Source organism: Talpa europaea, assembly GCF_964194135.1.
Source record: "Talpa europaea genome assembly, chromosome: 11".
NCBI classification, from domain to species: Eukaryota; Metazoa; Chordata; class Mammalia; order Eulipotyphla; family Talpidae; genus Talpa; species Talpa europaea.
This window is the reverse complement of record NC_140078.1, coordinates 34,238,450-34,263,784: the sequence shown is the minus strand read 5'-3', so window position 1 is coordinate 34,263,784 and position 25,335 is coordinate 34,238,450.

Below are 25,335 nucleotides of genomic sequence, written 5' to 3'. Positions count from 1 at the left end.
CTCGGCGCGCGAAAGTGACGTGTCGAGGAGCTAAAGTTGAACTTCTGGGCTGGGAGTAGGTGGGCTGTGTTGTGGGGCAGTCAGGTCTCCTGCTTCGTGGTTCGGGGCTGCAGACTGTGCCTGGTACTCCGTGAGCGCGGGGCAGCCCTCGTTTCACTCCGCTCACCCGCCCTTTTAACTCTGTTAAACCTTGGAGACACTGGAGCTGGGAGAGGCGGAACAGTCTTCCAAGATCCCACATCCCATACGAGGTAGACGCAGATTCCGAGCTTTCGCCCTCAACCCAAACACTCCCCCGAGGGTGCCATGAAACCTTTTGCCTTTGTTGGAGTACGCAGACTTATGGATAGTCTCTCATCTCTCTTCTGGGAGACAGGAACCTCACTCGTGACCATAGTTTGGGGCTGAGCATCCCCCCTCTCCTGCCCCTTGGCTCTGTGGCTCTTCGTTAGATCTCGTGGTTGCGGACAGAGCTGCGCTGGTGCCATCGGGTCACTGACAGCAAGTCCCATTTAACTCATGGAAGCAAGTTTCTACTGGGTCACCCTTGGGCACTTATTTTTACCTTCCTCAGATAATGCTTTCTGAAATTTCATTCTTTAGGAAGGAAACGGAAAGTCTACGTGGCCCGGGTAGCCAAGGAGGACAAGAATTGCCTAAAATTCCTTAGGCAGTGAATCCATCCCCCACCCCTTTTTAAAAAAGAAAAAAAAAGATTTATGCATACAAGAACTGGGGTGTAACCAGCGGTGCGGGGTGAGGGGATCCACCAGAGACAGAGTGGGGATAATAGACAAATGCACTAAATTACACTGCTGAGGGAAGCAGCGGGCGAGACAGGAGAGGTCTGCTGCGCCATCTGGGTCAGCTCCCTGGTAGTGAATCAAACGGATTCCACCATGGCTGGCAATAGCTTGATAGCGCCGAGACTTTAACCCCTGCGCCACCAGGAGGCGCCCCATTCCCTTTTCTTGTCCAACATTGCTTTATTCCTGAATTTAGTTCAGCCCTGGCCCTGGAGAAGTGTTGAGTCTTGCTAGGAGCCTCTCTCACATCCCTCACTGTCCCACCAGGTGACTCTTTCATTTATCAAGAAATTAGCTATTTTTTTTAAGATTTATTTATTTATCTATACAAACACCGGCTACAGTCAGAAGCGCGGGAGGGTGAGAGAATTCACCAGAGCCAGAGCGGGGAACAGAACAGGCAGACTGACGAGCTGAGGGGAGCAGCAGGCGCGGCATGAGAGGCTTGCACGCCATGTGGGACCCTCGCCCGGTGGTCAGGGATAGAACCAGCGCTGCAGAGGCTGCGGGCAGCGTCGCAGCCCAGCGCTCAACCACTGCTCCACTAGGAAGGTCCAAGAAATTAGCTATTAACATACATGTAGTTTCAATGTAACAATGTAAGGACGTCCAGCGTAAGTGTCAGCAGTGCTTGCTCTATTCAAAAGGCAGGGATGACTGGGATCTCAGAGATCTGGAGATAAGAAACTTTCATTATGAGGGCTGCCTGAGTTCCCCTGAGGGATGATGAGGAGTTGGATAAAGACAGACTAGTGGGAAGAAAGAGGGAAGCATGCAAGTCTCAGATCTGAGTCCCAGGCTGGCTGCCTTGGCCTCAGGGAGATAGCAAAAGTTGTTGAAGCAGAATGGTTTTCCATGCATATAGATGAGGGTGTGATCTAGCTATCCATATGTGACACACACATTTCCATCTAGAAATCTGGACTGTTTACTTTCTAAAAACACACCTTGCCCCTTTCCCCGCCTTTTTTCCCCCTATACTTCCAACCCTTTCTTCCCCATACCTCATCTGGAATACCTTATCTTCTCCTCTTTCCTGACTCTTCTAAATCCCTCCCATTCTTCAAAACCAAATTTTCAGCTCTCCCATGATATGTTCTCTGATCTCTGTCCTACTTCTTCAGATTCTTGAGATTTTTCTGATGCTGCCTATACCCGGGAGCTTTTAGAAATGTAATGTCTGAACCCCAGTCCCCCTAGAGATTATAAATTTGCAGTGGGACCCTGGCATCCATTACTGATAGCAAAGATGTATTTACTTTAAGAAAGGAAAATGCCATATGACAATGTAGAGGAGAGATTTATGTCTTGTTAGTTAGTTGCTATTACTGAATAACATACCTGTGTGGATGATATAAACTGGTATTCTCAAATACTAATGTACATAAATATCACCTAGGATCTTGAAAACATGAACATTCTGACTCAGCATGCCTGGGGGGAAGCCCAAGCATCAGCATTTCTAAAAGATTCCAGCTAATGTTGACTCTGCTTATCCTTAGACCACGTTATCTAACAAGGATTTGACCTTGTTATATAAGGTTATATATATATATATATATATATATATATATATATATATATATAAAATTAGGTCCAACAACCTCCAAATTCCTAAAACTCAGAGAGGCTATGATTCTATATTTATTTTCATGTGTAGTTTTCCTAAGTGTTAAGCACCCCATTTTTACAAATTCTATTTCTGCTTGTAAACTCTAATAGCCAGCATAGGACCTAGGCAGTAATCAAGTGATGCTGATTGAAAAAAGAGTAGAGTTAATGGTCTTGGAATCTAAGCACCAAATTTACAGTCGAAGACAGGATCTAAACATTTTCACTGCTTTACTCAGGGCAATCTTCTTGCTCCCTAACTTTAAACCACAGGCACGGCTGTTAACAGATTGAGGAGGGCTGTGTTTGGCCTAACAAACTTACATGGCATAAAGGGGTGTTGCTATGGATTTATTGAGGATATGTGAACATTGTAGGGTCTTGCTCAGAAGAACATGTACTGAGAGGTAATGCTAGAGAAGTACAGCACCCTGGTTTTACTGGGTAACAATAACTTCCCTTCCAATTTAAAATATGGTTCATTGAACAGCCTAAACCCCCTATGAAAAGGGCAATGAATGGAGCAGCTGCTAGGTTTAGCTCATCTTTACCTTAGGATTGGACTTGACAACAAAGAAATACTTTTCTATATCCCCCTAGGGAAAGTTTGTTTTTTTTTTTTTTGTACAGTTGAGAGTAGGTAGAGAGTATGTATGTACATGTGGGTGTGCATATGTGTGTGTACATGTGTATCTACTACACTATTGGCCAGATTCTTTTCCTAGATATTCTTGCTTCAGACGAGGGAGATTTTTCATCCACCCAGCAAGTAGACTCTACATGCTGTTTTGCTTTCCTTATAAATCCCCTTTTCCACCACTGTGAGTTAATTCTGAAAAGGTTCTTTAGCCCACACTCAGGGCTTCCTCAGCCAACTTAGTCGTGTTCTGAAATGGCATCTTAAGTTCATATCCTATGATTATCTCATTTTCTTTCCTGTGAGCAGGAATTTCATCTATTGAAACCAAGTCTCATCACCCAGCTGCAGTTGTCCAAAAGGAGCCCCAGCATCTTCTGGGCCCTTGTCCATGTAAAGGGTGACTGAGTGCACTTTGACACAGCATTCAGCAAATTAGGAAAGTGGAAATATCATTGAGGTTTTAGGGAGGAAGTGATTCTTCTGGTTCGTCAGCTACTATTTAGACTGGCTGACCTTGTCTGCCTTCCAGATTCATCTTTATCCAAGAGAGGGGTTGCTGGCATATTTTTTTCTCCAGCATACTTTTTTCTCCTTCATCTGCCAGGAAACCACTCTTCCTCTCACTGGGTTTGCCTTCTGTGGCTTACACAGTCTTTCTTTACTCATGCATTTTCTCACTTGACCTGATCTTAAACAAGAACCAACCCTGTATGCCCAATGCTGCTGCAGAAGTTGTATGTTTAGAGAGAGAGTCAGTAAATACCTTTTCTTTATCTCACCCGCATTCTTCTATTCTTGGCTTGGGACAGTTAGTCCCAGTTGGCTGTATGATCATGGGCAGGGAGCTTGCCTTCTCAAGGTGGTGAAGATCATGGTGTTCAGTGCATAAAAACAAAAGAATGGAAATTCACTGATGTGCCCTGTGAGGAAATAAGACATGCTATTTTATTGGTATGTATCATGGCTTGAACTTATGCATTCATTATGAACCTCCTTCCTTTACAAGCTTTTAGATGTGGTTTTGATGGCAGTGAATTCTATGTTGGTTTATCTGGAAATTAATTTGCCTTCATTTGTGAAGAATTTTTTTTCTAGATATTGAATTTTCCAGATTTTCCTTTAGCTCTTTAAAAGATGTGTTTCCATTATATGTTGGTCTCCATTATTTCTTATGAGATGTCAGCTTTAATTTATACTATTTTTTTTAAGATTTATTTATACAAGAACTGGGTTCAGGCCAGATGTGCGGGAGGGTGAGAGGATTCACCAGAGACAGAGCGTGGAACAGAAAAGGCAGACTGACGAAATACACTGCTGAGGGGAGCAGCGGGCAAGACAGGAGAGGTCTGCTGCGCCGTGTGGCTTTCTCTCTGGCTGGCCAGGATGGAACCTGCACTGCTGAGGCTGTGGACAGCTTCACAGTGTGACGTTCAACTGCCTGCGCCACCAGGGAGGCCTTAATTTATACTATTATTCCCTACACATAATCCTTCTTTGTTCTCTGGCTGCTCTTGAGATTTTGCTTTGGCTTTTCAGATGTTTAACATATATGTGTTTAAATGGTTTGTTTTTGTGTAGTGTTATTGAAATTTGGTATTTATTCAATTTGAGGTTCATTGAGATCCTCTAATCTGTAAGCCAATATTTTTCACTCAATTTGGGAACTTTGGATGTCATATCTTTAAGTAATTTTTAAGCCTGTACTTGATTGCTTCTCCTTTGGGTCTCCGGTTTCACATATGTTAGACCATTTGATTATCCCACAGTTCAGTTGAGACTTCGTCCAGTTTTCTTCAGTATTTTTTTTCTTTGTCAAATTAGTTAATTTCAATGGATCTGCCTTCAAGTTCACTAGTCCAGCATTTTGCCATACTGAAATTTTTAAGCCTATCTGGTGAATTTTAAAATATCATTTATTATACTTTTAATTCAAAAATTCTCATTTTTACTATAATATTTACCTTTCAGATGAGATTTCTTTCTCCCATCTGTTCACTCATTATGCACACATGTTCCTTTAATGTTTATAATTACTACTATAATGTCTTTATTAATGCCTTTAGGCTATCTCAGAATCTGTTTCTGTTAACTGCTTTCTCTTCTTCACTGTGGTTCACACTTACTCTTTCTTGGTATATCCAGTATCTTAAAATTTTATAGTATGTAGGCTTCATTTTCTGCCTTGTTGGGATAGATCTTTGAAAGTTCAAGTGAAGTCTCTATTATAGTAGGTATAGAGAACACCCTAGTATAAATTGTGTTTTTTTTTTTTTACTTCTGTAGTGTGACCGCTCTCCTTTCTCAGCTGAATGATGGGGGTATTAAGGAAGTCTGTCCATGACTGGGTCAGAACTTCTATCATAACAATTCCAGCTCAACCTGTAGAATTTCTGTTCTCTCAAACACAGCAGCTATACTCTGGTAATCCTTGCATAATTTGCCCTGTAGAGGCAATGCCTACCCTCAGCCAAGGGTGAACTTTGTGCCTTCTGCACTGCTGCCTCCTCTCTGAGGTATGTCTGACAAATTACATCTACTTTTCTATCTCTATAGCCTTTCTGGCTCCTAACCATAGTAGGAGCAGTATGCTCTGGCCCCATTCTATATCACAGTCAGGAAATTAGCCAGGAAAAAGCTAATCAGCCCAGCAGTTAGCCCAGGCAAATATGGGAAACACCATATAAATGTTCCATCCCTGAGGAATCATAGTCTTATGCTGCCTGTGGTCCAATACCTGAAATACTTATTTCATCCTTTCGCTAGTGTTACAGTTATTTATGATGGGAATGATGGTCTGATAATTGTTACTCCATGATGGCCAGCAGAACAATTTCATTTAGTAAATATTTTTAATCATCAAGTTTATATTTATTTGTCTTATCATCCTAATTCTAGAACTAGTTCTTTATAGAGGGAACCATTTGTTAGAACCAGGAGGCCACTTGGGCTTAGAAAAGAAGGAAATCCTACCATTTGTAACATGAATCAACCTGGAAAATATTGTGCTAACTGAAATGCCAATCACAGAATGACAAATACTACATGATTTCTCTTAATGGGACATCTAAAAAAGGTGAAATATATATAAGTAGACAATAAAATGAATGGTTATGGTGGGGGGCAGAATAGAGTAGTTGTTGTTCCAAGGGTATAAAGTTACAGTTATACAAGTCGAGTAAATTAGATATGCTGGACAACATAGTACCCTAAGTTAACAACAAGATATTGTGTTAAGATACATTTGGGTTTTTTGGGTTTTTGTTTTGTTTTAAAGATTTATTTGTGTATTTATACAAGAACTGGGGTACAGGCCAGATGTGCGGGAGGGTGAGAGGATTTACCAGAGACAGAGTGGGGAGCAGAACAGGAAGACTGATGAAATACACTGCTGAGGGGTGCAGCGGGAGCAACAGGAGAGGTCTGCGGGACCATGTGGGACCCTCCTGGCTGGCTGGGATAGAACCGGCATTGTAGAGGCTGCGGACAGCTTCACAGCACTGCGCTCAACTGCCTGCGACACCAGGGGAGGCTCAAGATACATTTGTTAAGAGGTCAAATCTCATGTTAAGTGTTCCTAACTCCCCCCCAAAAAAGGGCAAAAGGGAACTTTTGGAGATGATGGATATGTTCATTAACCTAATTATGGTGATATTAACAAAACTGTAACAATATGTCCACACTCAACAATTGTATACAATAATTAAATGCAGTTTTAAGTATGCCATCTTTACCTCAGTAAAGTTGTTTAAAAGAAAAAAAAAAGGCTTTGTAAGCTCATAGCTGCAGAAGGAACTTTAGGTGATGGGTTTGTCACCCTTTCTCTGGAATATAAGTAATGTATATTTTCATAGAGTATCCTACTAAAACACTGTCAGTTGCAATTGTGATAAGGCTTACCCATCAAAAAAAATGTAATGTGTATTTCTGATTGGCTCATAAAATACATATCTCACAGGTTAATGATATTCAACAACCATTTTTTTAAAGATGTATTTATGCATACAAGAGCTGGGGTACAGGTCAGAGGGGTTGGGGGGTGAGAGGACTCACTGGAGACAGAGTGGGGAACAGAACAGGCAGATTGACTGGAATACACTACTCAGGGGAGCAGTGGGTGAGACAGGAGCGGTCTGCTGCGCCATGTGGGTTGCTCCCTGGCTGGCCAGGGATCAAACTCATGCTGCAGTGGCTACGGACAGCTTCATAGGTTGCATCTTAACCCCTTGTGCCACCAGGGAGGCCCTTCAGTAACTAGTTTTGAGGTAAAATAAAATTTGTTGGATGGATTAAAATTTGTAAAGGTATGTGATTGGTGTTACCATTATCCTTGGAAATATAACACAAATATTTCAGCTATGTGGTATTTTCACTTTTCTACAAAACCATGTTATACATAATTGTACTGCTGTTAGATTACAGGAGATAACCAGCAACACTCAATACATTCAACTAGACACTCAATGTCCCTATATTGGTTGAATTAATTACACCTGTAAATTATAACCTTAGACATATTTTGTTATATTGATTTCTAGGCATCTGAGAAATATACATACAGAAATGTACTAGTTTTACTCTCATTACCCTTCTATGCCTGTTGTATTCATGTCAAGTTTTGATCACCACACAATGCTGGTTTTGGAGAAAGGAAGGAGTCTGCCTCTGATTGAATGGTCTTATGTCATTATTTGTTTGAAGGTGTCTATACTCCTTAGTGAGGTCTCAAAGGAGTAAATCCTTTCCCATCAATGTGCATATTGAAGTGCAACCTTCCCAGGGGGAACTGGAGATGATTGGCTTCCATTGTTTTATGCCCAGGTTTCTCTCTTGGCCTGAGTGCTTGACTTTACATGTGAAACCTGTGGGAGTCAAACAAATTGGCTTTTGTGTCCTATCACTTTTGGTTGTATTTGAATATATACTTCTGAGGTATAGAACAAGCCAGTTACTTTTTCTGGTGGGACAAACTCAGCTGTGGAACTCTTTCATGACTTGGTTTGACCAAGCAGGAAGTTGGTTGAAGGATCCTCTATACATCTTAGGATATGTTTGTCCTTGTTTCTAATTGTTGCTGCTGTCAAGTGAATTGTTAACAGGGTGTTCAGTACTTCAGCAGAGTGACCAACCCATCAATTCAAACCACAGATGATTCTGTATCAAAAGGAAAATGAAGTGACTGATAGAAGCAAAGAAATCCTGTGAGGATGACACTGAAAACAGTACAGAGGTGTAGAATTGGAAATCTGCTAATTTGGCTATAGTTGTGTGGGTTTCTCATAATTTTAGGAAAAGAAACAATCAAAAGAAGGGGCTGTGAAAGAAAAAACATTTCATTTATGAGCAGCACTTAAAAGATAATAAAAATGAATGCTGTTTCTTTTAGCTAAATCTATTAAGAATCATAAACTCTGACCTCATTAAGCCATAAACTTTTTGGATCTAACGCAAGAATTTTTCTTCACCTGTAAATATGGAGCCATTTTTACCAATCATGAAAAATATCTATGAATTCATTCTGACTCATCCAGAGTGTTAGTTTCCAATGAAACCTATTTCTACTTTCCTAACATTCTAAGATACATGAAATTTTCATCCTCAGTGAACAACTTAGAAATTTTTTTCAGTGTGCACATAGTAACACTGCCTTTCTCTTTTTTTAAGTGCTAGAGGTTTTTGTCTTATGTGGAAACAAGAATATTACATATGAAAACCAGAATTCTGATTAGCAAATCCACTATATTAATGATCTTATTATGGAAGGAAAAGATTTGAAAGATTAGAAAATAAAACCTTCAGGGCCTCCCCGGTGGCGCAGTGGTTGAGCGCTGGGTTGCAAAGCTGCCCGCAGCCTCTGCAGCGCCGGTTCGATCCCTGGCTGCTCCCCGGCCACAGGAGGAGGGTCCCACATGGCGCGCAGACCTCTCCTGCCGCCTGCTGCTCCCCTCAGCAGTGTACTTTGGTCCTTCTGCCTGCTCTGCTCCCTGCTCTGGCTCTGGTGAATTCTCTCATCCTCCCGCGCTTCTGACTGTACCCAGTGCATGTATAAAACAAAACAAACAAACAAACAAAATAAATAAATAAATAAAACATGCCTCTATAGAAAAAAAAAATTAAAAAAAAAAGAAAAGAAAACCTTCAATCCAAGTTAGAAATAAAATAGCAAAAAAGAAAAAGAAAACACCACCAATTTGATTGTAACAATTCCACTGTAATAGATAAACTTATTGTTGAAAGAAAAAATTTAAAAGATAAGAAAATAAACCAAGTTAGAAAAAATAGTAAAAGCAACCACAAAAGTATAAATGAATGAACTGGAAAACATGTAATAAAAATTGTGATAATACTTATGGAGATGTTAGATTATCTGGCACAGAGGGCTCAGTCCCTGTTACCTGGGATTCCTTACTGCTGCTTCCACATTCCCCTCCAACTTCTCCTTTTTCCAAGAATGAAAGTCTATAGTTCTCTGACCTATAGGTCAGATCCTCATCCACTCTAAACCCTGCCCCTGTCCTCCAAGTAACCTCAGTACAATAAACAGCAGGGGGCAACCTAAACACAGTAATCCATTCTCTTCCCTGTAGGCCCTTCTGGCAATAGGAGTTGACTAATTTGTAAAAAATCTGGGTTAAGTTGTCCAAAGGCTAGCCTTTTCCTGAACAATATTAGCAGCCAAAGCCTCAGATAAATCTGCTGATTTTGTATATTTCCAATTATTTGTGAAAAGAAACATTTAATTGTATTTTAATATAGATATCATTGAAGATGTACAGTGAGTCCCACATCAGGGAATTTAACCAACCATGGATCAAAATTGTACAATGTAATAGACCTACTATAGTTGCATGTGTACTGAGCACTTACAGACTTTTATTCTTGTTATTATTCCCCAATTAGTATAGTATAACAACTATTTATGCCACATTTTCATTGTATTAGATATTGTAAACTAGAGATGATTAAAAGTACAGCAGAGGCTGTGTGTATGTTGTATGTAAATGCAGTGCCATTTTACAACTTGAGCATCTGCTGATCTATGGTATCTATGGAGGTCCTGGAACCACTCACACTCTGATTCCAAGGAACGACTGTAATTCCGTGGTAACTTACTGCTCTAAAATCAAACACAGCCAAGTAATATAACCACTCTTTTTTTGTTTTCATGAGGTAGGGTATTTCTCACTATGTCCCAAGGTTCCCAGAAAATGGATTCATTCATTCATATTTATTGAGGGTCTGTTGTGTGAACACTCTAAGTTTACAGCATTAACAGAAAAAGCTCCCATTAAAGATTATACTATAGGACATTTTAAGATGGTGGACTGAAATGGATCTCAGGCATAGGAATGCATATTTGGAGTCATATTTGAGCTAACTGAAAATCTTGCCCTTACAAACACCATCTAGTATAAAAATAAACTTCCCAGAGAGTAAGAAATCTGCTTATCTTTTGGTTTTTCCGCCAGCAAAATGGGGCAATTGAGAAAATGCCTGTTGAATGAGTTAAAGAAAGTACAGATACATCACACTACGTAGTCAGACAAGAAAGCCAGCTCAGTTTGTCTTATTTCTCGGCCTCAAAGTAGTACACTGGATGGAAGGGTACCAGTATTCAGACTAAGCGAAACAGCTAATGCACTTACTGTGGTGAATAGCACAAGTTCTAGAATTAGGGTGCCAGCTTGAATTGCAACTCCACCACTCACTGACTGGCTAACTTTGGAAACTTCCAAAACTTTGGAAACTTTCCACTGACTGGAAACTTCTTAATCTAACTTAAGTAGGTTCATAAGGATTCCACTTCCCATAGATATATAAGTCATTGGAACAGTGGCCTGGCTCATAGTCATTGCTCAATAAATATACACCATACTCATTAGCATGATTATCAGTATAGATTCAAGTTGACCCAGTCCCAATTTATTTTCATCCTGAATTCTTTAAATCTTAATTTAAAGAGACTTAATAATTTTTTTTAACCAGTCAGCCAAAATGAAAACATTTTTCAGGCACCTACTATGTGGCTGGTACTGTTCTAGGCACTAAGAGTTTGTCAATAAACAGGACAGAGCATCTATCTTCTTAGGAGCTTGCAGTTTCAGGGGGATGCTGGGCAGTAAATACATAAAGCAGTAAACATGTGCAGATGTAACAAATGCAAGTTGTATTTCTTTCTTTAGGGTTAAATGTTTCTGTTTTTTTTAATTACATTGAACAGCATTAAAATATTATTTGTGGTATTCTTTTTTTCTTTTTCTTTTCTTTTTTATTTTTAAACAATATTTGCTTCCCCCACCCCCTCAGATTGAGTCCCCATAGAATTTCCTTCCACAAGGCACCCATGCACCATCACCACAGTCCCCTGAGCTCCTCCCTCCCTCCCTCTGATCCCTCTTCCTCCTCCTTCCCTGCAGGATGTCTCTGATTTATAATTGTCTGTTTTTGCATTGTTGTGTTTTGCACTGTTATTATTTTTTTTACACTGATGTCTTATTTGGTTCCCCTATATTCCTATAAGTGAAACCATCCGATATTTTTCTTTTTCCTTCTGGCTTATTTCACTGAGCATAATTCCTTCTAGTTCCATCCACATTGCTGCGAATGGCATGAGTTTATCTTTTTTGATTGCTGAATAATATTCCATTGTGTATAAATACCTATTTGTGGTATTCTTGATGATACATCACTATAGACTGAATGCGTTACAAAATTCATATACTGGAACCTAATCTGCAATAAAATAGTATCAGGAGGTAGAACCTTTGGTTGATGATTTACTCAAAAGGGCAAAACTTTCATGAATGGGACTAGTGCCTTTATTTTTTTTTAAGATTTATTTACTTATGCATACAAGAAATGGGTACAGGCCAGAGGTGTGGGGGAGGGTGAGAGGATTCACCAGAGACAGAGCGGGGAGCAGAACAAGCAGATTGACTGAAATACTATGCTCAGGGGAGCAGCAGGTGTGTCCAGAGAGGTCTGCTGCGCCATGTGGGTATCCTCCCTGGCCGGGGATCGAACTCATGCTGCAGTGGCTGCGGATAGCTTCATCGGCTGTGTCTTAACCCCTTGCACCACCAGGGAGGCCCAGGACTAGTGCCTTTATAAAAGAGATACCAGAAAGTTCCCTTACCCTGTTCACTATGTGATAGCATGGTGAGAAGATGGCTGTCTATGAAGCAGGTAGTAGGTTCTCACAGACACTGTATCTGCAGATACCTTGAACTTGGACTTCCCAGCCTCAGAACTATGACAAATGAATGTCTGTTGTTTAAGCCACCCAGTCTGTGATATTTGTGTTATAGCAGTTGGAGCTAAAAAATGTGTTCATATAACAAAAAACTGCCACTTAAGGAATGGATATATGAATCCTAGCAAAGAACTTAAGTCAAGACGACAAGATGTAAGCAGAAGCTGGATATACTATACATTCTCTTTTGGTAAAAAGAATGTTGCATTTGACAAAACAAAATTTTAAGCCTGATTATATCTTGAATTCTGTTTGCTCTGGCTAAAGATTAAATTCCAGGCTGATATCCACAATATGGTTCTAGCAACTAGAAAACAAATGGATCATGTTTCCTTTATGCTTTGTAATATCTGGGTGAAATGAGTATCTGTTACTCTTCATATATATCTTGCCAGTCAGTCATCATCAGCATGAAGGACAGCTTCTACTAGCCCAGAGAACATCTGTGTGCAAATTAGAAAAAGATACCCCCCTTCCTTAAGTCATTTTACTCCCATCTACCTGAAAATTCCCATAATAGATATTCATTTCTACAAAGTATAAGATATGAATTGGACTCCCTAGTTTTATTTACTACACACTCTGCACAACCACACCAAACAGCTCTCCTGATAGATTTAATGATGTCCTATGAATAAAGAAGCAGAAGGGCAATTTATTTCATGATTTTATTTTGTAATTACTTTCTTTTTATCATTTCCCCATCGCCAACTCTTCTCACTTGGAAGCAGACATAATTTTTATGCCAGTAATTAAAAAGTCTATACCAGGTCCTAGCAATTAAGTACATTCTTGGAAGAAGACATTTAATCTCTAAATGACTGCAACAAACAAGCATGCAAATGATATTGCATACATATGCCCTCGGAAAAAAAAAAAGCCAAAAACCCCCAATAACAACAACAAAAGACATTGCAGTCTGGTCTGGCTTCAGTTTCTCTCTGAGCAGCTAGATTAGTTTTCCTCCTTTTATCACATCTGCTAAATGAGTATTGTTCCATTGTTTTGGAATTACAATGGCTCTATAATCTCTTGAATCCAAACCAGTCTCTATATATAGAGGAGAATACAAGATCCATTCCATATTAGACCAGCTCTCTAACACCAGGTGGATAACTTTGCTTGGAAGATCATCAGGCACCTTCAAACTCGACATGTCTCAAATTCACCCCGTTTTCTTCCTTCCCAGTCAATCCTTTCTCCTTCTTTGTCTCTTGATCTCTACTGATTTCATTACTCAGTTTCATAAATGATTAAGTACCTTCTTAAGAATCTTTTTCAACATATCCCTTTCCCTTCACACAGACACTGAATCTGTTGCTAAGTACCATTCATTACCTGTTCCAGATTCTTAAATCCGTCAGCTTTTCTCTGCTATGTTGTCTTAGCCGTGGACCCTTGTCTTTTCTCCCTGGTACTAATGCAACTTTTTCAGTCAGTGTTCTGGCCATTCAGAAAGCTCCTCACCTTCATTTCATTTTCTGCTCTCCAGTTATCTAAACAGAGTTCTAACCAGTCACCCAAACCCTTCTAAACCTCCAGTGGCTCCTTACTACTCTTAGAGCAAAATCTCAATTGTCTTCCAGTCTACCCCAATGTGACCCTATATTTGACCACTAGTCATTGCCCTTGTTTCTACTTATCCCTTCACCAATGGGATTCCCTGCCATTGCAATGTACTTAGAATTACAAGGGCCTCCCTGGTGGTGCAAGGGGTTAAGACAGAACTTATGAAGCTCTCCGCAGCCCCTGCAGCATGAGTTCAATCCCTGGCCAAGGAGCTACCCACATGGCGCAGCAGGCCTCTCCTGACTGACCCCACTACTCCCCTCAGCAGTATTTCAGTTAATCTGCCTATTCTGTTCCCCACTCTGTCTCTGGTGAATCATTTCACCTCCCACACCTCTGGCATGTACCCCAGTTCTTGTATGCATAAATAAATAAATCTTTAAAAAGAAAGAATTACCTCAAATTCGGTGCTTCAAGCCCCTCCTCTTCCTGTACCCCATAGACTGAATACCACCCTTTCTTCCTCTGGCCGACTTTTATTCATCCTTCAAGGCCCCATTCAAGTGTCACCTCATCTCTGAAGCTTTCCCTACCTATTCCCACCCCTTCTATTGATTTTCCTGGTGCATTTCACAAAACCTCTGCCTTAGTATTTCTGCCACGGTGTGTTGCAACATGTTTCTCACAGTTTTCTCTCCCATCAGGAATGAGTTCTCACAGGGGAGGTGCCAGGTCTCATTTTATCTCCCAACACCCTCAGAGCTGACATTCAGAAGTACTCAAGAGTTGGTGGAAACCTAGAAATGGAAAGATAAGAAAGATAAGATAGGCAGGTGAGTCCAAAGACTGTAGAGCAAGTTTTGAAGAGTTTCAGGGAGAGCAGGGAGAACATGGCTGTTGCCCTGGTGGGGTACTGGTGGTTTAGATGGCTGGAAAACTGAAGACTGTTAATAATCAGAAGCATTTCCTGATTTATACATTTGACGTTCTGGAGTTTTATTGGATTGGGTTTTGCAAAATGAAATAAATGATCTTTGCTATTAACTATAGGTGACAAGCCTCTAGAAAGACAAAAAAAATGCTAATTCAATGAATTGAAAGTTCAAAGGTCTAGAATTGACTTGTAATCTTCAGCAAGGGGTCAGATATTAATAGTTACATCTTAAAATCAAATTTTATTAATTTTCCAGTCATTTAAAAAACTATAATTTTGGGAGTCAACTTCACACCTCAAGCTATACACATGTTCTATCCTCCCTCTATCCAAGCCCTTATGGAATATAATAGTTATCTTTTTTATCTTCATCTAATTTATTATTCAAATTTGCTACAAAAACTGATTCAATCTTGCTCCTATATTTTTAATTCCTTGGAGTTGAAGATTCTACTGAAAATTAAATGTGAACGTGTCCCTTTATGTTGCCTGTTTAAACTAACTTTATTTTTGCCTGAAAACAAACTCTTTTCAGAATTTTTAAAAAAGATTTATTTATTTATGCATATAAGAGCTGGGGTGTAGGCCAGAGGTGTGGGGGTTGAGAGGATTCACCAGAGACAGAGTGGGGAACAGAACAGGTAGGTTGACTGAAATACACTGCTGAGGGGAGCAATGGGTGAGTCAGGAGAGGTCTGCTGCGCCATGTAGGTAGCTCCTTGCGGGGGATCGAACTTGTGCTGCGGTGGCTGTGGATAGCTGCATAGGTTGGGTCTTAACCCCTTGCACCACCAGGGAGGCCCTCTTTTCAGAATTTTTTTAAGGAAACACAGGCCCTCTTAGATTATGAATATTTAAGTAGATTAATTTAAAAAATATACACAGACTGCAGGTGGATTGAATGTAAAAATTAGATGTTTCTAAAAAGCAAACTATTTTGATACAGCTCTTCCCCTTTCTTTCATTCCATTTTGTGTGTGTGTTATAATGCCTCTGGTTGCAGGGGCCTCCAGAAGGAAACTCTTATCTGCACTAATTTGTTAAAAGGAATGTTTTTCGCTATTTATTTCTTAAAAGTTTTATTACTCAGAATAGCTTCATTTTTTACTTAACTCGATAACTGTGTTTGTGCCTTCAAACTTTTACAAGGGCTTTCTGATCCCTGATAAGAAAAGCCTGCTTGATCCTGCCCTGGACACACTTAGCTTGCAGAGCCTCCATAGCCAGGTTGACATGTTGTTTTGTTTTTTTTTTTCATTTTCAACAGTCTCATAAGAGCTTTAGGTCTCACAGTACAAACTCTTTTAAGTTGCCCTGGGAACACACCACTTGTGGATTTGGGTGGTTTCCCAATCTTCTTGGTAAAAGGTAAATAGTCCTTCCCAGGGCTTGGGGAAAGCCTAGTCCCATTAAGGGCTGTGCTGTGGGATGGTCTTCAGTGGATTGTCAAACGCTGGACCATTCTGGGTGCCTCTAGGCATCTCTGATGTTTATTTATCGTTTTTCTTTTTACTTTCATGGTATGGCACTTGAAAGGCCCAACACTTTCGTTATGTGCATTAGCCAGAGATAGGCCACAGTTTCTTTTAGAGAAGTATTAGCTCCTTTTTTATTTCCGCTTTTGGAAAATGTTTCAAGCACCTAGGCTTTGATACTGCCATGTTCACATCAGATGGCAACATGCACATGCATTTTTCCAAATGTCTCTTTGCCTTGCAGGCAGTGGCAACAAGCTCTAACAGGTTCAGAATGAACATGAGAATGTCAGGGCTAAGGTTCCAGTCTCATCTTTTTGGCCAATTTTCCTGGTGATCTTGAGGCAGTTCTAGCTACCTAAGACATAATGGGGATAACAATAGCCCACCTATGTATAGATTTGTTGTATAGATAAATCATGTCATGTCTGCAGATGATTCTCTGCTCCTTGGAAGAACGTGATGTGATAGATCCATAATGAGCCGAGAGCCTAATTGTTTTTGATGATATCTGCTCTAGTAGTAGTGTGCTTTGTCACTTTGTCAGGCTTTGTTATAACTAGCAGTTTTCTAAAGGAGGCTATAATGTGGTGTTTTATGAGGACATAGAAGGATAAAATAATTAAAAGCACCAGTCATTGGGTAGGATGGTGTATTATAATGATGCACTTTTCTTACATCTTTAATACTTTGTATTCGAAGTGATCATTCCAGTAGCCAGGACTCCACTGTAGTGTAGTTTGGTGCATATTTCCAATAGCATGGGTCATCGAGGGCAGGATAGATAAATGTGGACCAAGGAAGCCACAATGTCCATTTCCACCCTAGGAGACTTGGATTTTAATAGCTTGAGCAATTCTAAGCTTCCAGATGGTTAGGTGGGTTTCAGAATTTCCTATGATGTTTTTAGCAGGCAGACTGAGGGGCATTCCAGGACCCCCAAACTTGGCTGCTCTAAATAGGTTCTGCTGGGCCTCCCCGGTGGCGCAACGGTTGAGCGCTGGGTTGCAAAGCTGCCTGCAGCCTCTGCAGCGCTGGTTCGATCCCCGGCTGCTCCCGGCCACCGGAGGAGGGTCCCACAGGGCGCGCAGACCTCTCCTGCCGCCCACTGCTCCCCTCAGCAGTGTACTTCGGTCCTTCTGCCTGCTCTGCTCCCCGCTCTGGCTCTGGTGAATTCTCTCACCCTCCCACGCTTCTGACTGTACCCAGTGCTTGCATAAATAAATAAAAATAAATAAATCTTTTAAAAAAAATAAATAAATAGGTTCTGCCATCTGCCCATAAAGACAAAACCTACTCTTAGTGCATATGACCATCAACAGAAAGGAACTTTATTGGAATTAGTGTGCAATAGAAAGAAAAGAAAAAAAGATAATCATTTCCAATTAAACACCCAAAGTTACCCATCCCCTTGTGGGTAATGCCCAACCAAACAAGGTTGGCCCAAAGTGGGGCCACTGAGGCCCAAAAACTTGCCATCATTCTCAGGCACCTTCTGGTGGGGAAACATAGGAAAGGGGCAGAAGTCTGGAAGGAAAAGAGCAAAATCAAAATGCAAATCAAGGTAACAGCTGCTATTGTCAGCCTCACCAGGGGTTTCTCACCCACCTCTCTTATAAGTGTCTCTTTACATGTACCCCAAGATCCTGATGCAAGTCCAAAGCCAAGAAGCAAGCACAGCTTCTTCTTCACATGTCTCTGTGTTCCACGTGCCTCCTCTAAGTCTTTTTGCTCTCCTTTTCTAGTTTCCCCTCACTAATCAGCTCCACCCTTCCATAGGTGGGGCGGGAAACCTGGAACCTCTCCTTTTTAGATTACACAGTTAATTTTTTTTTATTATTAAAATCATTCTTTACTGATTTTTTTCTTTTATACATGTTTTACATTATTTTTCATTTTTGCACAATGTATGCATTTTCATCTTGGTTATAGTCCACAATGGAATATTATTCAATAATCAAAAAAGATAAACTCATGCAATTTGCAGCAACATGGATGGAGCTGGAAGGGATCATGCTCAGCAAAATAAGCCAGAAAGAAAAAGAAAAATAACGGATGGTCTCACTCATAGCAGGAATTTAGAAAACCTAAATAAGGACCAGGAAAAAACCCTAATTATAACAAAGTAAAGGTCAAAATCAACAAGCAACTATAAACCAGAGACACACTGCAGGGGGTGGGGGGGATGTAAGAGTAGGGTCAAAACAAGGGGGGTGATAATTGTATGGGGACTATTAACAGTTAATATTTTTGGATCATTCAAGGGGAAGGGCTCAAACAAAAGCTTCCTGCAGGTGAGAGTCCTTTCTATGGGCTAATTGATTGCCATTCTCCAGAAGGCCATAAAATCTTACAGGTTGCTCATGGAGCCCAAGATTGTCAACACCAATGTCAAATCCTTTCCTAACACTACCCTGTGTCAGAGGTCCTCAACTCTATGAGATCTAACTGCCTCGCTATTGTAATTAGTATTGAGTAAATCCCCATTTCTGTTTGGAAGTGAAATTCACAGATAACATGACTTACCTGCCACATATAATGAACATGTAAAATTAAATATATATACATACTATATGTGTGTACATATATGAATATATATTTAAACTATCATATGAAGAAGTAGAATTAAAAGTAATTTATAAAGAAATATGTACTTCAGTATGTAGCTGCTTTAGCATGATTGCACTGGAACACAATAAAAGATCAAATGCTTGCCCCTGTATGTAGAAATTAGATCATTATACCTACTTATAACTAATAAGTTTGGATTAGAAAATAAGCAGAAAGTTCTGAACATATTTCAGATGACAAGTATGGAAAAATAGATGAGTTAAAGGTAGAGAATAGAATAAAAACCAGTGGTCAGATAAGAGCACCAATCCTATTTGCATATGATGAGAGACAAAGGGGCATAATCTTAATATATTAGGACAAATATACATCTAAAGAGGGGAAGTGGTGATCCCAGGTAGTATCACTGGATGCCCCAGCAGGAAAGAGATACCAGGAAGGAGGAAGCGAGATTGTTTCACGAAGATAGGTAACCTTAAAGGAGACCAGTAGTTGAGGCTGAAGTTTTCAATAGGTCAACAAAAATTTCTGAAGGTGAGGTAGCCACCAGGGAGGCCCCTCAAGCGTCTCTTGATACAATTTCATCAGGGACATGGTGCACACATGACCATAGCACACCTTTGACAAATTTCAGTGTCCTTTCAGTTGTGGTCTTCCCAAAGGGCCAGGCTACATGTTAAGGTGTGCTACATGTTACTGCCAGTGCGGGGCTTCTGCAGAGAATCTCAGTGGCCAAGCTGGTGGCACAAGGGGTTAAGCACAGCACTGTGAAACTATCCGCAGCCTCTCCTCTGAAGCACAAGTTTGATCCCTGGTCAGCCAGGGAGCAATCCACATGGCGAAGCAGACCTCTCCTGTCTTGCCCGCTGCTCCCCGTGGCAGTGTATTTCAGTCTGCCTGTTCTGTTCCCCACTCTGTCCCGGTGAATCCTCTCACTCCCGCACCTCTGGCCTGTACCCCAGCTCTTGTATGCATAAATACATAAATCTTTAATAAAAGAGAGAGAGAGAAGCTTAAATGCATCGCTGATTGATTCACCTATTGATTAACTATATGTGTCACCATCTTATTTAAGCCTCACTGCGATCATGAGAGACGAGGGTGGTTATCCCCTTTTAGCCTAAGAGGAAATTGAGAGCTAGGTGAAGGAAATAAATAAGAGTACTCTTCTCTCACCCAAATTGACGTACTGTCCAGGGAAAGGCAAGATTTCTCCCATTGGGACTGAGCTCTCTCCACTGGAGCCTGGGGACCATCTGCAGGCCTATCCCTAGAGTGAAACTTGCTTATAAGGCCCAGACATATTTCAACTTTCAGGCAGTCCTCCGTCCACCTCCACACAGGAAATTGACCTTCATACACAGTGACACAGGCAATCCACCGCAGCCATAGAACCCTTCAAATTCACGAATAAAGAAACTTACTGAGGAAGCCATCTAGCCTGGGACTGAGCTTAGATTCAAACAGGGGCTCTGAGTAAACACCTCTCTTTAACAGCATCTTGCTGCTTCCCCAAGGAAATGCCAAGATGAGAATGAAATTTTAAATTTGAAGTTTGAAACCTAATTATTTGGGTATTTTATATCTTGTATTATTATCTACCTTTTGTTTGTCTTTTATAATGCCCCAAGGGGGTGTTGTGCTCTAATAGTGATTATACAGAAAGAGGAATGAAAGAGTAAGTAATATAATTACTTTAATGTTTTTAATTAAACCTTTTATAGACACTATAAAATAGGTACTAAAAATACTAACATACTATAATGACATCATTTACCCTAATTCACAGTAGGTTAAGGACTAAACTTGTGTGAGCATTTAGACATTTTGGTGCCCACACACAGGGATCTGTTTTCTGTATTTTCTTATATATAATAGTATACAAGAAGTGTATAAACATCTGTTGAACGAATAATTTTATTTGAAATTAAATCCTTGTGCTTGCAATTTATTACTCAGTAAGTATATCTTTTCTCTGAGTATATGTATAGGTAACCAAGATGGTGGAGGAGACACAATCTGTTCTCCCACAAAGATCAACAATTAGACAACCATCCATGAATGAAAATAGCTCTGTAAGAGCTCAGGAGTCCACTTAAGAAGCTTCTTCAATAAAGTGGCAGACTAACTGCCCCAAAAGGAATGGAAGAATAGCTTCATTTAAAAAAAAAAAAAGATTAAAAAAAATTTATTTATGCATACAAGAACTTGGGTATAGGCTAGAGGTGTGGTGGGAGTAAGGGGAGAGGATTCACCAGAGACAGAGAAGGGACCAGAACAGGCGAACCTACTCAAATACACTGCTGAGGGGAGCAGCCGGAAAGATAGGAGAGGTCTGCTGCACCATGTGAGTCAGCTCCCTGGCCAAAGCCAGGGATCGAACTCATGCCACAGTGGCTGTGATAGCTTGATAGCACTGGGACTTTAACCCCTGTGCCACAGGGAAGCCCAAGAATAGCTTCATTTTGCCTGCATCACCCCATTTTGCAGAACCACACTGCTCAGTCCCAGGAAGAACTCCAGGACTTAAAAGAGTTCCCCTCATCAACATTTAATAACATGAAAACATATGAAAAGATAACACACTGCAAAAGGCCTAAACAAACATTTTTCTGAAGAAGACATACAAATGGTACATGGAAAGGTCCTCAGCATCACAAATCATCAGGGAAATGCAAATTAAAACCATGTTGAGATGTCAATTCACGCCTGTCAGACTGGCTATTAGCAAAAAAGGTAACAATAAATTTTGATGAGGGTGTAGAGAAAAGGGAACCTTGTGCACTGTTAGTGGGAATGTAAACTGATACAGACACTATAGAAAATGGTAAGGTTCCTCAAAAAATTAAACCTAGATCTATCATATGATCCACCCATTCCTCCTCTGGGTAGATAGCCAAAGGAACTGAAAACTGGATATTGAAGAGAAACTTACCCTCCTACATTCATTGCAGCATTACCCACAATACCCATGTCATTAGAAACAAGCTATGTCTGTTGGCAGAGGAATGGATAAAGATAACATGGCATGTATGTATATGTTCATTACTCGGCTGAGGGCCGTGTAAGTTGTTTGTAATTCTAATAAGTGCATAGAATGGATCATATCCAAAAGACTGATACCACATGCTGACAAGTATGCAAAGCAACAGGAACTCTCATTCATTGCTGGTGAGAATGCAAAATGGTACAGACACTTTGGAAAACAATCTGGCTGTTTCTTATGTTTTCCTTAAAAAACATACTCTTACCACACTATCTAGTCATTGCGCTCCTTGGTATTTACCCAAGTGAGTTGAAAATGTATGTTCACACCAAAACCTCTACATAAATGTTTATACCAGCTTTATTCACCATTGCCAAGTATTGAAAGCTACCAAAATATCCCTCAATAGGTGAATGGACATGAAAATGGTAGTACCACTATATAATGGAATATTATTCAGTAATAAAGCAGAATGAGCTATCAAGCCACCAAAGACAGGGAGTAAGCTTCAATGCATATTGCTACATGAACAGAGCCAGTATAAAAGGATACATAATAGATGATTTCAACTATGATATATGATTTCAACTATGATATATGATATTCTGGAAAAGGAAAACTATGAGACCAGAAGACCAAAAGTTGCCAAACGCTGGGAGTTAAGGGCAAGGATGAATAAGTATAGGAGTGAGGGATTTTAAGGCTGTGAAATTATTTCCTTTGAAACTGGAATACTGGATACATGACATTATGCATGTGTCAAAATCTAGTGTTCTGTACAGTACAACACAGAGTGGACCTAATGCAAATCATGGATCTTTGTTAATGAGAATGCATTAATAGCTATTTGCCAATTACAACAAACATAACAGCCCAAGATATTAAAATAAGTAAATATTGAACAAATAATAAATACATAGATTGTGAGAGTGTGTGTGGTTACATACCATATAGAGATGTAATATATAAGACAATAATATAATACACCTATATAGGAAAAAGTGATATATTTTATCAGAATTAAGTCAGTGTGATTTATCACAGCTAATTTTATCAGAATTAACAGTGGATTTTAAGCTGAAAGTGTATATTGTAATATCTGAAGCCACCACTGAGGAAAAATCCTTAAACCTAGAAAAGGAAACGTAGTTAAAATGGCACACAAAACATATTTATTCAACACACACACACAAAAAGGTGGTAAGGGAGGAGATGTGAAGCATGTGGGAAACAGAACAAAAAGGTAGTTGTAAATCCAACACACCATCATTTCCCTTCACTCTTTGGGCTGCTGGGATGTGCAGGCGGTGGGTGATTGCCCCAGCTCCTATGGTCTCAAGCTCTTTGCATGTGCCTCTGAAGCAAGTGGCCCATAAATTTTGATGTATTATATTTACATTTTAATTCAGTTTTAAGATTTTTTTTAAATTTTTCCTTGGGATTTCTTCTTTGATCAATGGATTAGTTAAGAGTGCTATTTAATTTGCAAACATTTGGGAATCTCAAGATTTCATTCCTTTGTTGGTTTCTGCTCTGTTATGAATGGGACAAGTAATTTTACTAAGGTAACTAACAATAGAAAATAATGAAAAGAAATTTAATCAATATTTCCCAGCTTTATAATGTACACACGAACCACTAGATTTCCTGTTTAAGTGAAGATTTTGATTCAGTAAATTTGGGCTGGGGCTGAAAGTCTATATTCCTAACATACTCCCAGGTGCTCTTGGTCTTCACCTTGAATGGAAATATTTAAAGGATGATGCTAATTTTCGAGATACTTAGTATTTAACTTTTTGACTCCATTTGTTTTGTGATATATTCCAAATTTATCATTTTTATTGTTACTAGAAATATGAGCATGAGTTACCATAGGGTTTTATTTTCTAGAGAACATTTTTATGCTTTATCCCTCTCATTTTTTTTTCTTATTTTTTTAAAGATTTATTTCTTTTTATACCAGAGCTGGGGTACAGACCAGAGGAGCGGGAGGGTGAGAGGATTCACCAGACAGAGCAGGGAACAGAACGGGCAGATGAGCCTCTGCGGACAGCTTCATAGCGCTGCGCTCAACCCGCTGCGCCCCCGGGGAGGCCCCTATCCCTCTCATTCTGAACACGGGAATAACCAAGTTCAGAGACAGCTGCAGGGAAGCTAGGGAGCCAGTGGAGGGGCGATGGTGGTGACCATGTCCAGGAAGCAGTGACAGATCAAGGGCCGTGAACAACAGCTTCAAATAAACAAAAATGTGAAACTGCCCCCTAAACAACCCCTCCCCCCCCAAAAAGAGAACAAAAACTAACACAAACCCCAACAGATAAAAGCAGCCTCCCAAACCCTGCTGAAGGTAACGCATTTTCAAGATCCCACTGGGTACCGGGAGCTTTTTGTTGCTTTGCTGCTTTTGCTTCAAATAAAGATTTGCTTTGCTTTTGCCTCAAATAAACTTTGCTGTGCATACTGCACTGTCTTTTCTCCGCGTTCCATTGGGCCACTGACTCCCTGTCCCTACTGCGGTCTGGGGAAGCCAAGAACTCTTGGGTGAAGTTGCCCATTTTCATTTTTCCACAGCACTCATGTCAAGTAAGGAAGGCATGCATTTACTCTATCACCATTCTAGGGGTGAGGAGACTGAGAATTAGAAAGGTTGAAATAGCTTGAAGGAATTCACATTTTAAAACTTTGAGCATGCTCATTTCTTTCAATGACAGGATATTTATGAAAACTGAGATTTCAATGTTTGCTATAATAAAAACAAATCAAATGCCATGTGAAAATCAGGAAATGAAGGTGACAGTTCTCCCAGGTGGTGCAAGGGGTTAAGTGTCAGCACTATAAAGCTATCTGCATCCCGGTCCAGGGAGCTAACCAACGTGGCACAGCAGACCTCTCCTGTCTCACCCGCTGCTCCCCTCAGCAGTGGCCTGTTCTGTTCCCCACTCTGTCTCTGGCCTGCACCCCAGTTCTTATATACATAAATAAATAAATCTTTTAAAAAAGAAATGAAGGTGACATTGTCCAATCGATTGCAAGATGAAAAGTTCCCAGTACCCATTAGGCACAGTCATATTTAATTGAGTCAGGATGTTTATTTAAGAAAGAAATGAAATACCTTTTTTCTTTTTTTAATTTTCTTTTTTTTTCCTTTGTTTTAATATTTATTTATCCATGCATACAAGAACGGGGAACAGGTCAGATGTGCGGGAGGGTGAGAGGATTCACCAGAGACAGAGAGGGGAACACGACAGGCAGACTGACCGAAACACACTGTAGAAGGGAGCAGCGGGCAAGACAGGAGAGGTCGGCCACACCATGTGTGTATCTCACCGGCTAGCCAGGCTCGAACCCGTGCTGCGGAGGCTGGGGACAGCTTTACAGCGCTGCACTCAACTGCCTGCACCACCAGGGAGACCCGAAATACCTTTTTTTTCAATCAACATTTATTATTTTTTCAAATGGCTACAAAACACATAATATTTATGTTATTTGAAACTAATAACTGAGATTTGGCTAGTAGGAACCATAAAAAAAATTTCTGAGATATTGTTATTCC